Consider the following 17224-nt stretch of genomic DNA (forward strand, 5'->3'; position numbering starts at 1 on the left):
TCCTTATTTTCCAAGGGCTTCGGAACAAATTTATACGGATTTCAAAACAACGCCTACGCCCAAAACCATTCCATTTCAATAAGGCTCCGAAATATATTCAAAACCCCTGCGACTATAGTGTTGCTTTATCAAGAAAAACGCGGTCGAAACTATGAATTTCGTCATGAAGCATTTGCAAGAAAACAGAAAACAAGATATTGTGGTAAAGTTGTCAAGTTGAAACCAGAATAATCCTACACTTAACTTACTTTTCTTGTGAAAGCAGAGGAATTCTAATGGGAATATATTTTTTGCTCCCCATACGTGTTTTCGAGGTGCTAAATTTAAGTAGGATTCAATTTAGCGGATCTCACATAAGATTTGAATAAATCCGCTTAATGTGTACCCGAGGCGTTATAAGGACGGGGTGTTAGCTTCCTGATGTACTGGGATGAATTAAATTTAATTTATAATACCTAACTTGCAAGCTATTGAAATTTATTATTATTTTATTTTATTTATTATTTATTATTATTTTATTATTTTATTACGCATTATTGAAACTCTATTCCTCGTTGATTTGTTTTCCAGCATTAAAAATGTCACTTTCATTACTCGACAAACAAATTTATATTTTCTCTCAAGGATCACCAATTTCATTGCTTGAATTTCTTAAAGAAACTTTCTCAAAATATTGCATTTTCTTCCGTTTTCATATGTTTTTCAATTAATCCGTTTTTCATATGTTTCATATATATAGAATAATGATGTCTTAAGCAAGTCAAAATTCAAAAAAAATGAAAAATCAAATAAAAGCAATACCATCAAATTTAATGCTCTAACTTTACCAGGAAATTACTCTTTATTTATTTATTTTTATCCCTAGAACCCCCTTATGGAAAACGTATAGATATGTTTTGTTAATTACTTTAAATCCTGCGGAAAATGTGTTTTGTTCGCCAGTTTGCTGAAAACCACTGCAAAATTTATAACATTTAAATATTTAATTCGTATCGTTCTAGGCACTGGAAAGCACCCATCATCAATAAAACCTAAAGTGTTTTATCAAACACGATATTTTTGCTATAAAATAATTTTCACATTTCTCAATTGAACTTCAATGCGATTTTTCGCACAATTCCAGAAAAATATTTCCTGAACAGAAAGAGAGTTACCCCAGAAATTTGATGATTTAAATGTGACTTAAAGATTATTAATATGATGTTTTCTTTGTAAATGTATATTGATTATTGCATTGAAAATTTCATTTGTTTGTTTGGTTTTGGTTAACCTAATGACTAATTGTTAATTATGATGCAAAATTCGAATGTTAAACTAGACTCTACTGTCGACAGCGGTGTTTTTCTTATATCAGACAGCTCTTAAACTGAATGTGACTTTTTCCCACATTTTTCTAGTCATAATCAATTTATTTCGCAGTGCCTTCCATTCAATTATTAAACCTGTGAATTAAATGGCAACATACCAATCAGCCTTCCATGTAAATAATTCATCTTCACTAATTAAACTTTGGCGTTGAGCTGGTTTTTTGTTTAAGATCGTACTCGGATACATTAATCAAATAATCGAAATCGATTGACGGACATCTGGCAAGCATATCGCCACATCGTAATTATGATGTCGTTTTTTTGCATCGATTGTAGAACAAAAAAAGGTAAATAAAGCAGCACGAGATTTATGTGGGTTGATGCCCTATCAGGTCAGACAGGTTGAGTAATGCCTTAGAAAAAATAATAGTGGAAAGCATAATATAATAATGCATTTTAATCAGATTTTCCCTACAAGATTGATGAGTTGAATACAGATTAGACGATTTTATTGCCATGGATTTATACAGTATGCAGAGATTACGTTTTTTCTCTGTAGATAAGACCAGTTTTGTGAAAGATGTAAGTTCCGTGAAGTTCAAAAGAACAATGTAAATACTTTCAGAAGAACTTGCTTTGCGGTAAAACATTTTGAAGCTAAAATTTTCACTTTCGGTTCTGAGATCTGCAAAAGTACGAAATATTTCGTAAAGCGCAGTCAAGAGTTAAAGGTGACGAATAGAAGAACTTTTTTCAAAACCTGAAACTTAGCCAGTAAAATTTTTATTTAGAAAGTAGCTACGTTCCTCATTTGTATTGAAACTTCATTCGTTTCAATCATCAGGATAGATTTATCAAAAAACAAAATCTTGATACGCCATTGATGTTATAAGAACGTTGCAGAAAACTATCAAAACTAATTTTTCGAACCACTAATTTTAACGTTTTGAAGTCTATTTAGAATAATAAAAGAATTGCTTCATTTGCTTTATTACAGTTAAGTAACACGCAATGATCTTGGGTTTTATTCCTATTTTCATGTAAAATACGTGGAATATCAGTCGTTGCTTGCTTAACGTGTTTACAGAATGTAAATGAAGCATTATTAAGGAAATAAAATTAATCAAGCTCAGTAGTGCATACAATTTTGTTAGCTAAAGGTCTTTTAACACCATATGAAAGCCAGTAAACATGAGAAACTTTACATTAAAGTTTACGAAAAAATATTGAGGGCTTGAAAATACGATAACTTAAAGCTAGCGAAAAAGCATTACTTTTGCTCAATTTTCAATTTTGAATAGACGCAACGTCGTTGACAACTGGCCATTTTAAAAGTATAGTTCCAAACTGAAAAACTTGAAAAGTGAACGTTTTAAATAGTAGTGAAATAAGTAAAATATGGGTACTTTGTAGACCTAATTTTTCAATTCTTAAATATTCCACTTATCTTCAATTTAGTTAAGAAACAAACATTGTTTCACTTGAATAATGTTTACAAATTTCGATACATTTTTAACTAAATAATTACGTTTGCCAGTATTTTTTAGCTCTCTAAAAGCATCAACTTCTCAAAATCTCTATGGACACTGAAGCAAAATTTGTATAATCAAAATAATCGAGAAAAATTATCATAATTATAAACTTTTTATTCTCCAGCCTTCCGAGAAGCCTCAATTAACCAGATTTAAAGTCCTGGAGATAAAAGTTACCCTTCTTGCTTTAGAATTACTCTAAAGTTTTCCTTGGCTTTGTTTCTGCTTAAATGCGTACTTTCGAGTATATGCAAATTTCTACGGGTTGTTTGGAAAGTTTTCACAAATTAACGCCATTGCTCAAATAAAATTAGATGCATCTCCGCAAATTCTTAATCTTGACTTCAGTGGCCCCGGTCAGAAGCCATAGGTGGTAACAGTTATGCCTATTATGCTTGGGATACCAATTTCCTATTGTATGTTAATAGGTAACCGGCGAATGGTACCGCAAACTTCGAGATAAAAAAAAGTGTTAACCTCCTTCACAACGTGAGAGATAGTTAATTTAGATGAAAGTCTTGTTTGACGTTCGGTAATGGAATGCTACCGGGCTTGTGAAGGCTTTAATTGGTATATGTTTTGTTTTGGAACTTTTGTTGATTTAATTATAGTTAAATGGATTTTTAATTCATTAAGGCAGTAGCAAGAAAATGAGAATTATTTATATTTCCAATCGAGATGCATCCATACGAAAAACAACATATAAAAGCGAATTTGTAGACCTGAGTTAAAATAATGTATAAATTATCTAATTGGGAAAAAACATCTAAGCACAACGGCTGACTAAATACATATAACGTTTTGGATAAAATTAAGTGATTAGTTTAAACTACACTCCATAATTTTCTGTAGCGATCTAACTTGATTCATAAATTAACTAGGGTGAATATATAAAAATAATTACAGTACGTTGAAAACAGTACCGATAATACACCATGCGCTTCTTTCCAAGCATAATATAATTAATTAGTAATAAATAACATCTTACTGATCGAAGATAATTATAATACACTAACTGTAAATGAACCGTTAGATAAGCATATGAGCTTGTGCATCTTTACTATCTGACTGTACGAGCGGAAAATGTGCATTAGGGTTTCTATATAGATATAAGAATGAGGCATAGTACAACTACCAATGGCTTAATATTATGTTCATTTATTGGCTGATTATTTGCTAATGTCTTTTGTACGATCGGGAACTCTCAAATTGACTCGTTCAGAGCTAGGAAGATGAAATATGTTTGCTATCGATTACTCCCTGCATTCTATAAGTAATACAGGAAAGGAAAATGGAAAGGAGTTTGTTGCAGATGCTTTCAGTTAATGTATCGTGTCCATTTAGAATACTCTGAGATTAAATGGAAAACTTATTTGATAAGTTTTGTATTTATAAGCAAGTAGCTAAACCAAATTGTGAATTATTCGTTTGATAATGAGAAAGCCCAACATTAAGCGGGTTATTTTAAATTGTATATTTTTTTTTGTAGTTTGATTATAAATTAGCTGTTTTCTAGAATCGTTAATTAAAAATACACCAAAGTTTTGAATGTTGATGACAAGAAAAACAAAAACTGGACGAAAAACACATCTGATGTAACATATTATTTGTCTCTGGCAAACGAGATGTTTTTGTGTGAATTGGAAGATCACATTCATATCGAAACACTCATGAGATAATGTAATTTTGATGTTTGTAGATAAACAGCAATCTAGTCAATTAAATAAAGAGCACAAAACCATATATTGTTGTACGATAACAAAATACATGTCTTTGCAATTTACAAATTTACGTAAAATAAAGTTTATATGATTCGGAAATGTTTATTTTTTGTTTGTTTTAATTCAATTAATTTCTTAAATACTGATTACGTTTTGATAAATGAATTTCTATTACATAGCTTTTTCTTGATTTTTTCTAGTGACGATTTCTTACTTTTCAGTTTTCGATTCATTCGTTTTCTGATTGCTTATGGTTTAATCGTCTAAAAATTTTCAAAAATTAATTTTATTTATTAGTAAAGTAACTGTGTTTTCTACTTTTTCAGATTCTTGTGTGCCCACTTGTTTAATTTAATCATTTAATTAAGTAGAAGTCCTGGTTGAAGTTGAAGCTCAAAATTAAATTTATTCTGTTTTCACTGGTTGTTTCTAACTCGCAAGTTCTATTGGTTGTGGACGAGAACTTTTCTTTCGACTGGGGCAAATATTTTTGCTTTTCATCAGAACTAAATAATTTGCTTATCTCCTCATAATTCCATTTAGTAACATTTTTCGATTTAACAACGAACTGAACGATTCCTTGTAATATAGAGCTTTCTTAGGCATGCATAATGATATTTTGTTGCAGTATTTTTCTTTAAATTGCATTATATTATTTCAATGTTATTGTATTCAATTCTTTTTCAGTGGTCAAAAGTCCTGAAATTTCCAATTTTCAACTCAGAGACAACTTTCTTATGTGAACGTGTATTTTTCCTTTGAACTGCTAAATTTGTTGCCTTATTTTTTTTGAAATCGCTATTTTAATTGGTCTCTTGCCATGATTTCCGCTTTTATTAGAAAATTTAATAGTAAATTAAAATTCAAATTAAATAGGAATTTAATGCAACGAATCTTCCTTGACTACTTGAGCGTTCTCATTTTCTGTTCGCGTATAGTACTGATTTTGTAAATAGTTAAAATGAAAATGGAAATATAAGAAGTGTTTTATTTATCTTTCTAAGATTTCTAATGGTATCTTAATCACTACATATTTGTATAATTTTGTAAACCAAAAAATTTCCAGAAAATTGAAAATAAGAATGTGAATGAAATGGTTTTGGCATATCTTGATACATAAAAAATTGACTGGTAAAATTTTCTACTACTTAATCTAACTTTTTTCTCAATATCAAACGGCCGCACTTGGATGACACTAGACTAGACTAACAATCACTTAAAACATATACACTCGCTTATAATTAATTAATGTCAAAATACACAGTGTAGTCCAAATTATAACTCCATTAAAAAATCGGAACTTTTCCAAATCAGGCATGCACATAAAAGGATTAATCTGTAGGGCACTATCATCATGTTTTTCTTAGAATTCAATTGAAATCTCGACGGGTTACTATAAATACGAATAAAGCGAAACGTTTAAGGCGTCTATTAAGAGATAACAATGTTATTTTGGTGTGTGCACTCTACGAAAGAATGGTGCTTTTTACGCTTGGATTGGCTCTACTAATTTGATAGTTCTGAAGAACCCATCAGTCGGTTTAAACGGTTTTGTCTGTGGGTTCATTGGCATATTAAATAAAGTGAATTAGAAAAAAAAATTAATTTCGAAATTTTAATCAAGTGTAAATAAACTTTTTACTGGAAAAAGTAATTAAAGCTCAACGAACTAACCGTAGTATGAGGAACGGGAAAATAATTTCGCTTGTTTAAAGAACTAGCCGATGAAAGGTAAAAATATAAAAAACGAAAAAGTGCCGTACGAAAAGTCATCAGCAAATTGTCTTAGAAGCATCCGGCGTTGAAATTTGTTTAAAATTGATCATTGCTTGCCCAACCCACGAATCCTTAGCGATTATTTACGAATTTTAGCATAAAACACCACAATATTAACTGCCAAATCCGTGTTGGTGTTTCCATAATAAAAACATTTATAAATAGCTAATTCTGCTTTTCGTCAATCAAAATTTGCCAGTTCATTCTGTATCAAAATAACTACTTGTATCTACGCCATTTTGTAACAAACTCTTAATTTTCTTTTTAAACATTAATTTCGGTTCCAAATGAACTGAGAATGGTTAATTTAACCAGTTCGAAGAATGGAGAACTACAGATTCATAACTTCATTACATTTTATGTTAACCTTGGATTAAAAACAAATAATGTTTTGATTAGTGGATTTTGCTAAACTCAAAGTAGTTTAGTAAAGTCTTTATTCAAAATGAAAATATCCATACTACAAAAACACAACTTATTTACATTTTATTTTGAAAGGCATGTTTTCCAAAGCTTCAAAATATAGCTGGATTCCACACTTGCCCAATTTATATTCTCTTAACATTAATACAATAAATATATTAAAAATTAATCTTCAACCATGTGGAGAAATAACCCATTTTCAACATAAAATATTGTATAGCCTAAACCATGAAAGAATCTAAAAATATACCCTGTCTTGGATGATTATCTTTAAACACCGGATGCATTAAATGACGTTAGAACTGAAGAAATTATAATTTTACAGATGCAACAGCGAATACTGTTCGTAGAACTACAAAACTTCTGTCTGGAAAACATCATTGGACATACATACAAATTAGGCTTTTATCGTACAATCACACTTGAAGCCCAGAGGATTGAGGGGTGTCAGTATTGTAATGTTTTTGTAAAATTCTTATTGATAATGGCTTTTCGGAAGCTGTTGTGAATGTAATTAAGTCTAGAAACTGTAGAATATTGAATTGCAATAGACACTCGATTTATTTGCATGCCTGCGATATGAAAACCTGTACTTGATGTATGTGCAATCTGTTTTCCGATTCTGCAAAGGCAGATTTAATGTTTCCAAGTAACAAGAACATTGCTTCCGGGATATGAGTCGTACCTCGCACATACTAAATATATTTAAATTTAAATCAATAAATCCATATTTATCTTTCTTCAGATCGATTGTAATGATTACCTCAAACAGTAATTGTCGTGATTTATGCAGATATTTTGCTGCTTTTAATTAATACCTGTTATGTGAAATATTCAAAACCGCATGGCATATGTTAACATAAATTTACATTCTTCTGGCTGCAAATTTTCTCAGCTTGTTTAGGAATAGTTGATAATTAACTGGCATGAGATGTTTTCGGCCATCTAACTGTGTAGAGAAGCTATAAAGTCAACGAACTAATAAATTGAGTGAATGATTAAATAATTGTAATCTTCGGAATTCATTGGCTCTGCTTGCGAGCTCGCAATTAAAGGTAATAAAGAATGTTTTACACCAAAAGGAAATGAATCATCCGATAAATTTACTGCTCCAAACTCACATAAATATACATATCAATTACGGTGAACTTAAGAATTGATATGCATCGTAAAGTCCTAGAAAAAAATACTTGCATCCTACAATGCCCAATAACTCAAATTTTAATTTCTTTATATCGCAAGGAAGTCGGAGAAATTTATGACAGCTTTGATCATAAAGCTTTTTGAAATATGTGATTGCATGTACCGTCTAACAACTTGTAAGTGGAATGGATATCATAAATACCATTTCCAATATGCGTGGTAATGTGTATGTCCATCCGGCCAACGATCTTTAAGAAAATCACGGTTTTTTGCAATTTTATTACAACCAGTTAATTGAAAAACGACGTTTTCTGGTTTTTAATGTTGAACTGAGTGATTTTTTCCAGAATCAATTAATCAAAAGCGTCTATTTTTTTGAGAAAAAAGATAATTTGGAAGAAAATATTAACATTTCGGAATCTTGGTATATAAACGATTTATAGATATTAATATAGAATATATGTTTGAAATTTTTTTAAATTGTTTTTAATTTTGCATAATTTTTATCTTACTAATTCAAATGTTGTCAGAGATATACGTGACCTTCCTTGAACCTTATATTGTTTTTAAACCGTGAAGCTGAATGAACGTTTAATACTAGAATGATGTGAAAAACATAAAAAAGTATGTATTTAATTTTTAATCAGTTTTAACATGACCACGGCCCCGATTTTCTACGTTGACACAGTGAGAAGAAAAATGCTTTTTGCTAAAACTGATTTGTAGCTGGAAAGCATCACAATATTTGATAAATGTTATAATAACGTAAGGTGTTACATTATGGCTCCTATTCAAGGGGTTTTATTGAGAAGCTCAAACATTTTCGTATTTTGAAAAGTACAGAAATTAAAAGAATTTTAATCCGAATTGACGAAAATTGCTGTCGTTTTACAGTAGACATCATATCCTTCATAAAAATATAATCAAGAAGCTCATAGCAGGTATGCATTTTAAGGCATACTTAGGTTCAAGCTGTAACAGAAAACCATTTTAAAGCACATTAAAAACGTGGGAAAACTCCGTCTGTTTGCAAAGGCGAAAAAAATTACAGGGAAATTATTGATCAACAAATTTAATGATAAAGATGAATTCAACTTCTCCTCAACCCTGCAGAGCTTATCTGCAATATGACTGCAAATTCCTGTTCAGAGTTTTTCGTTTTTCTCAATGAACAATGTATAACGTAATTGATTTAATATGTCGTAGCTGCCACCAGATAAGGTATAGGTAGGAAATCTGCTATTAAAATCGTAAAATATTAAAATATTTCCATAAATTGACCAGACAGTGTTGTGAAACTTTTCCTGCGAACTCTGAGTTGCTTCTCTTTCCTATTTTTTGCGTTGTATTTTAATTTCAGTCTCAATAAACATTTTAAATCTGTTTTTCCCTGATTATCAGAATGCATAATTTTTTTAGTTTCTGCCAAATTTATGTTTTTTTTGTTATCCATGTTCTTTATTATTTATTGTTATTTTTATTTAAGGTTTTTTTCTGACAATGGTGAGACTTTCAAATATTTAAAAATAATAAAATTAATACTTTTGCTAGTTTCGCATGCCACTTAAAGGTATTATATTTATATTTTCCTGGAACATCGAAATTGTTATTGAGGCCCAAATTTCAACTTCCTAACGTCTTTTGCTAACATTAATTTGGGTTTTCTGTAGTTACTGAGATGTTTTTTCTTTCTGATCATCTTAGTTAATTTTTCAGTTGCCTTAATTGTCTTCTATTGTTGCAATTTAAACTTCAACTAGAAATAATATCTAACATATTGTTCCGTGCTTAACAAAAAAGTATTTCTAGTTGTATTTTCGATCAGGTTTACGCAATATTTCTTTTGTAATTTTTTAACAATGTGATTTCTCTGATGCGAACTTACATGGATTAAATACTCAACTCATTTGTTAAAAAAAACAAACATTTAGCTGGGATTTCCTTTTATATTAATTTTCTGAGCAACTAATTATATTTTCATTCATGCACACTTGATAAAGAGATAGATGATTCATAGGGCAAATGTGAAAAGTTTGACACTTATTGAATATATGAGTTTAAATCTTACCTTCATAATAACATAAACATGTTTCGACTAGAAGTTGGAAGAAATAATAAAGGTGGCTACAAAAGTACCTAAGCACATCTGATATAAAAAATATATACATTGTATCCTTGTTGAAATTTACTTGTGAAATTGTTCAACTCAGTGCTCCATCCGCAGCCGTTCTAATCATATTTTAACTCTGGAGCTAAATCTAAAATATTTTTAACTTAGTCAAAAACTTTTGTGAGCCTTGCATGAAACGCGTGAGTTTTCAGGGTTTTCAGCTCGTAGAATACAATTTAATCCTTGAAGTATCAATTTTGTTCAATTATTTGTTGGACGATCTGAAAGCCACAAACAATCATCATTTTTATGTACAATTTCTCTAAAACCCATAATATTCACTGCATCCATATGCAATAAATTATTTCTAGGTTGCCCCAAATATAAAGCCTCTTAACCATTTTGGGATTTTCTATGACATTTTACCAGTTTTCTTAGAGAGTCTCCCACGTAATCTCCATGTGTTTCATGACGAGAAAAAATAAGAATTTTAGTGAAAACATTTTCCAGGACTTTTCAGTGAAAACTGTGTGTGAAAGACAGTTTTACATAAATTCATAAAGATAATTTGTTGATACTAAAAAAATGCATTTTGAATGCATTTGAATTTTTTTTGACTATGGTTAATAGCATATTCATCATGATATTAAATGGAGCAAAATACATCAAAATCATCTGGCTTCTAAAGTGCAAGTGCACTAGAGCTTACCTTTAGCGTGCTTGAAGAATTCCCTAAATGTATTTGCGATTGTCGAACTTGCGTAACTGTCCGCGACCGATGAACTTTTCACACACTTTAATACACCATTCACAATCTCAATGTCGTCGCGAATTGATTTGCTCTTGATCGATGGCTCTGACTAAAATTTACCGGTATCCAAACAAAATTGAAGAAACGGTAAAAATATAAGTCTTGGTTCAGTTGTCACGGCTTGCGATGACAAAAAAGGAGACGAAAATAAATGTACATATGAAAATGAAAATCGCTAGACCAAGCCGGCTAGTTAGAGCTTGGTAGTTGTTCTTCTGCTGGGCTCTAAGCCTTCCGCTATAGAAGTAAGCCAACGAAGAGCGCGTCTTCGTTTTTACGCTAAGAAGAAGACCAAAAGGCCGTACTATTGGATGGTGTCTCGGCTAGCCGAAGAACACTCGGATTTAACAGTTAGAAGCACATAAGAACTTGAGGACGCTTGCATTACTTAAGTCTACTTTTCAGGAATATTGCGGAAAACTAAAATCCTTAATTGCGCACTGCTTACGCCTGTTATGTTAGCACTGGAATATAAATGGGTTTATCAACTTGTTCTTTTTCAATACGGATGTGCTGTTAACTTTGGGAAACTTCACCTACGCTCTTTTGATTAAGAAACGGTTTGAATAAACCGATTATGGCTCAATCATCCGTTAGCTGAGAACAGCTAATGCATAATTTCATCTAACCACCTGTGTATTTTGTTATATATGTAGATTCATTTAATTTGAACTGTATACACAGCAAGTTTCAACGAATTAAGTAACATTTGCGTAATAGGAGCACATGGTGCCAATTTAAATATTGCCGTTTCAAATTAGAATCTTGGAATCCAGGAATGGAAAAATCAATGAACATATTTTGTAAATAAAACTGATTTTCAAATATGCCGTGTAAAAACATAAATAAATGCATCGACACCTGGAATTTCCAGACAAGATTTCTATTTCAATGTATTTTACGTATGGGAATTGCTATATCATAATAACTATATCATATATCATAATCACTTGGACCAAGGTTCTCCATAAATAAGTCTCACTATGGTCCAATTTCAGAAATCATAACAAGCATTGAACATGGAATCTTCTCATTAAATAATGAGGCAAAGAACGAGATCAGAAATAAATTGTGTAACATCTTAACAAATTTCAAAGGTAAAATAAAACAAAACACACATAAAAGTATGGCATGTCATGTTAATGGACTGATAAATGAAGCAAAAAAATGTAAGTATGAAAACACAAACATTTGCATACTAACAGCAGATAAATGCAACAAAACTGTAATTATGTTAAAAAGTAAATACAAAACGAAAATGCTAAGCTTTATAAGTGATATAAAAACATATAAACCGGAAAAAAAGATCTTACTACCAATATACAAACAAAACTAAATAAAATAATAAGTTTATGGCATGAAAAGAAATTCATAACAGATAATTTGAAACGAACACTATCTTGCAACAATGGCCGAGTACCATATATGGCATACCAAAGCTTCATAAGGAAAACATTCCATTACGACCGATAGTTAGTAACATAAATGCTCCAACGTACCAATTATCTAAATATCTGTCAGCAGTTTTGAGTAATGTATTGGGAAAGTCAAAAAACATAAACAACAACAAAACCAACAAATATCATAAAAATTGTCAAATTGTCATAAAACAACAAAAAATACCAAAGAATCATCGGATAATATCACTGGAAGTTGTATCATTATCTACAAATATACCAATAGATTACTCAATAAGCTGTATAAAAAATAAATGAGCAGAGATAAAAGAACATATAAAATTACCCGAAAAAGAATTTATTGAGGCGGTAGAATTGTGCTTAAAATCCACATATTTCCAGTACGAAAACAAGTTGTATTCACAGATATATGGAGTAGCAATGGGTTCTCCCATAGCAGCAACAATTGCAAATTTGGTAATGGAAAATTTGGAAGAACAAATAATATCTAAATCAAACTATAAGTGTGAATTTTTTAAACGATATGTGGATGACTGCATAATGTGCCTCCCAAAAGACAAAATTCAATATACTCTAGATAAGTTTAATGCCTTTCATGACACCCTAAAGTTTACTCTCGAAGAAGATAAAGGAAATTCTATAAACTTTCTAGACCTAACAATTAATTATGATAACAACGGATAAATCAAAACAAATTGGTACACAAATGAGGTATGGTCTGGTAGGTACCTGAATTATCAATCGTACGCTCCAATGAAATATAAAAGAAGTGTAATAACGGCACTTACAGATAGAGCCATTAAATTGTCACATTGGGAGTATAGAACAAAAAATCTTGAAAAAATTAAAAATATATTATTAACAAACAACTATCCAAGGTAATTTTTTGAACCAATCATAAAGCAAAGGATAAATAAAATATACAATTCAACTAAATGGAAAAACATAAATAAAAGAAGTATATACCATTACCATATATTCCGGAAATTAACACAAAAATAAAAAATATATTCAAACCATATAATATCAACATAGCAGAAAAAACTAAAAACACCTTAGCAAATAAATGTTTCACAAAATTTAAACATAGGATTGACAAATTAGACACGCCTAATGTAATTTACAAGATATAACATAAAACACTTTAAAGATAAGACCATATCAAATACAAAATATTTCCTGAAATAAAACGAGTTTTGATAAATTTAAAATACAGATAATACACATTATATTTGACCTGTATGCTCTGTATTGTGGAATTTGTCGCATTGGATATTTTCCTTAATGATTCTTAGAGATGAGAGCTACGGTTCCTTAATTTATGAATTTTTTAGTGGAAAATGCAAATTAAGTTAATTTTACTAGTCGAATCTGGTCGGGAAGTCTCTAAGTTTCAAATGCTTCGTCAGGGTGGTTTCTGTTTCTATTTGTTGGATTTAGTGAGAATCAAAAGATCAAGCAGAAAAAAATAAAAACACCTTAGCAAATGAGTGTTTCAAAATTTAAACCTAGGATTGACAAATTAGGCACTCCTAATGTAATTTGCAAAATAGACTGTTTGAATTGTGATAACACATACATAGGTCAAACAAAACAATATCTAAAGAAAAGAATATGCGAACATAAATATAGCCTGAGAAAAAATAACGAAAATGGTACAGCATTAGCACAGCATGCACAACAGAAGTTGCATAATTTTGATTTTGATAACACAAAAATACTGATTAACGAGTAATTATAATAAGAGAAGAGTCCATGAAATGATACAGATTAAAAAACATAACAATGCCATGAATTTCAGGTCGAATACCGACAATCCTAGCTCAGTATATCATACATTAATTAAATGAAATAAACATAGAATATTAACTAACACCCGGTATATTGAAGAATTTTGCTAACAAAAAATAATATTCTCCGAATTCAAAGAAAAATAGCTGAAAGTAAAATAAATCAATATAAACAATACTTTATTCGCTATGTGTCCAAAATGGCCAAAATTAATACTCCAAATGTATGCCAAGGCTTAAAGCAGCAACAACGCTACACGTGTAAGTAAAAATATTTAAGTATCTGAACAAAGAATTCTAGTCTCTTCCCAAATTTGATTGTCCTGACTAATCACCTGTTAGGCCTAATTAATTTTAGAATGTTTTAAAGTGTTGCAATTGTGATGTATTTTAATGTGTGATATGATGAGGCTGTTGACAAACTGTGATTGTTTTTTAAATTAATAATTTTTTTTTAACTATGTTATTTTTGAAAAACTGATGATGGTGGAAAAATACACCTAAACGTATTTTAATTGATAAATAAAGGCAATAAATGACTGAAACCCAGGAATTAATTATTTTGATTTGGAATATTATAGACAAATGCAATATGTTTAATGCACAAAATATTTCCCAAAATAATTAAACCCAAAATCGAGCCTCATCCACATGTTGCACAAGTTTTGCCTTAAATATATATAATTTAACTCAACATTCTACGAGATAATTATCTTACTATGTTACACTAATTATTACTATACTCTGTTTATTCAAATTTACATAACCAAATACAGCATCCACTGGAAAGTCACATGAATATTAAAGATTCCATTAATCTTCTTTCATTCACTTCTCATTAATTATAAGCTTTTTAATCGTTCAATCGTACGGTACTTTAACAATTTTGATCTCCATTAAAGCAGGTTTCAGGCATTTTCTTGCACTACTGTCAATAAACCCATAACAAAACATAAGAATGTACTTTTATTTAATTAATTTGCATATAATTGATTCATGACTGGTTTGGGTAAATGAGATTACTTCTAATAACCTGAATTTTTGTGAAAACCTATAAAAGATTGGTAATGTTTAAGTATATGTTCTTATTCAAACAAATCTTATTAATTATTGGTGATTCATTAATTTTGAAGTGTTTTTCCGAAAGTTTTTCAATTTACAAATGTAAACATTAACTTTGTTATATAATAAATATTGTTTCAAATACTTTCAAATAAGTCCTAATAAACGTTTTCAATATTATACATCCGGAAACGTTTTGTTAAACAGCCATATGTGTGAAAATTTTTGCTTCTTTCCTTCAATGATATTGATATGATTCGTTCAATGATATCATTCTATGACTTTGTTACAAACTTGATTTTCGCAAGCGTGGAAACTTTTGACAGCAAGAAGAAAATTATTCTTTATTTTTAAGAAAATAAAAATTTACTCCTCATTATTGCAGTCATTATAAAATGTGTCACTGCACAAGGTATTATTCATTATTGCCACATTGTTTCATTATCCTTCGAATTATATTAGTTATCAGAATCAAAAAACTCATTTTCCTGTCCACTACTTAGTTTCATGATTTTCATTCTGCTACCGACATTTTCACTTGTTCCGACTGGTCATTTAACTGTGAAGGTTGAGCAGTTCAAAGATCAATTTTAATGTTTAGTGTGCTTCACAATTTTTTAAATTTTGATTGTTGGTTTCGCCTGCTTTTCTCTGATTTCTTGCATGTTTTGCTCAGTGCTCTTGAGGATGTTGCTGATGCAAGAACGTTGGCAAGTAAATATTTCTTTTCTGTTCATTCGATATCTTCTAGGATACTTATTGTTTCCCTGTCGCTTGAAGCGGCCCTGATTATGTTGAATTCAAATATGGAGGGGTTGAAAAGATTTGTATACCAACACTAAATAACTTTTGCGACTTTATCGATTTAGCAATTTTTATTAGTTTTGCGGTGTGTGTTTGAAGGGTGTAATATTGGTGTGCGATTGGATCGTTGTTTTTAAAAGCTTTACAAAGTCAAACAGCTTCTGAACGAATTATGCCATATATAAATGATCAATAATTAAAAATAAAGCCTGGAAATGTTTTTCCATAAGCATTTCCAGGAAAACTTGGCTTTGGCTTGTATAAAAATACACATACATTTTGCAATTTTAACATATTTTTTATCATTCTGTCTCTTTGTTAATAATCTCTGAAAATAAGCTTGTTGTGACAGTAATCCTTGTTGCGAATTTAACAACAGCTGTGTTTGTGTATTTCCAGAAGCCAAATTTAAATTTGCTATCGCAATTCCACAGCCGCATCCATTCAAAATGTGATTAAATGATTTAGTGCTCACTTTACCGAGTGAGTGTTCAATAGAGTGAGAGAACGATGTTCAAGTTAATATTTCACGGATCCAACTGAACGCAATATTGTAGGCTCCAATTAAATCTGACATACAAAAATTATTAATGATCCAGAAGCAGATCTAATTAAACCGTTTGAAGTATTTAAACTAATAATTACTTAACTGTTGTGGTTCTTTACTAACACCATTTCATTTAATAACAACTACCTATATGTGGAGTAGCCAAGATGTCGATACAACCATAGCCAATTATTATGACACAATTACATTTCGATATTGTTTGTTCACTAAACAAGGAATCCAATTAGTTAACTCTAGGCTAAGATGAAGATTGGCTTATATGGAGAAAGTTTCTTCTATGTCTCCATCAATTTCTTCAAAAAACAAGCGGCTTTTTGAAGGAATGTTGAACTGATTTCCTGTTTGTTTTGTACGGATTTGACCTAGACTGGAGCCAACATTTATTAATCGATTAAGTCCGTAATGAAGATTTTTCGGTTAATCGGCCTTCATTAAATTAACCAGATCGAGACATTGGTTAAATATAGAAGCTACGTAATTTCCAATAAGTAGTCCCATGGCGCGTTAACGTTGAAGCTTCTTCACTCTCTTTCAGTGCATCGAATGGATTTTGCATAAACGGAGTGTTTCTCCAATTAGCTCAAGAACAGTGCATTCAACAAATAACTTAATTATATTTTATTACGGCTACTCTTATTTACTCAGATGCTGCCCGAAGCCATTCGGTTAAAGCGAATAACAAACCGATCAACTGTTATTGCTTTTCGCTGAAAAAATCGTATTTTGCAATTAAGTTGCCAATGCCTCAATTTCAATCTC

At 30.5% G+C, this 17224-nt stretch overlaps 1 protein-coding gene across 1 annotated transcript in view; it reads right to left on the reverse strand.

Annotated features, from left to right (window-relative positions):
• The window catches only part of LOC109546150, an 87707-nt gene extending 76619 nt beyond the window's left edge, over nt 1–11088 (reverse strand). Inside the window, exon 1 of the mRNA XM_019916989.2 lies at nt 10722–11088. The gene's annotated coding sequence lies outside the window, so the exon portion shown is untranslated. The remainder of the gene's footprint in view (nt 1–10721) is intronic.
• Between the last annotated feature and the right edge of the window lie 6136 nt (nt 11089–17224).

This window comes from Dendroctonus ponderosae, unplaced genomic scaffold (genome assembly GCF_020466585.1).
Source record: "Dendroctonus ponderosae isolate FM_Combo_2020 unplaced genomic scaffold, Dpon_F_20191213v2 Dpon_F_20191213_7, whole genome shotgun sequence".
Classification (NCBI taxonomy): Eukaryota; Metazoa; Arthropoda; class Insecta; order Coleoptera; family Curculionidae; genus Dendroctonus; species Dendroctonus ponderosae.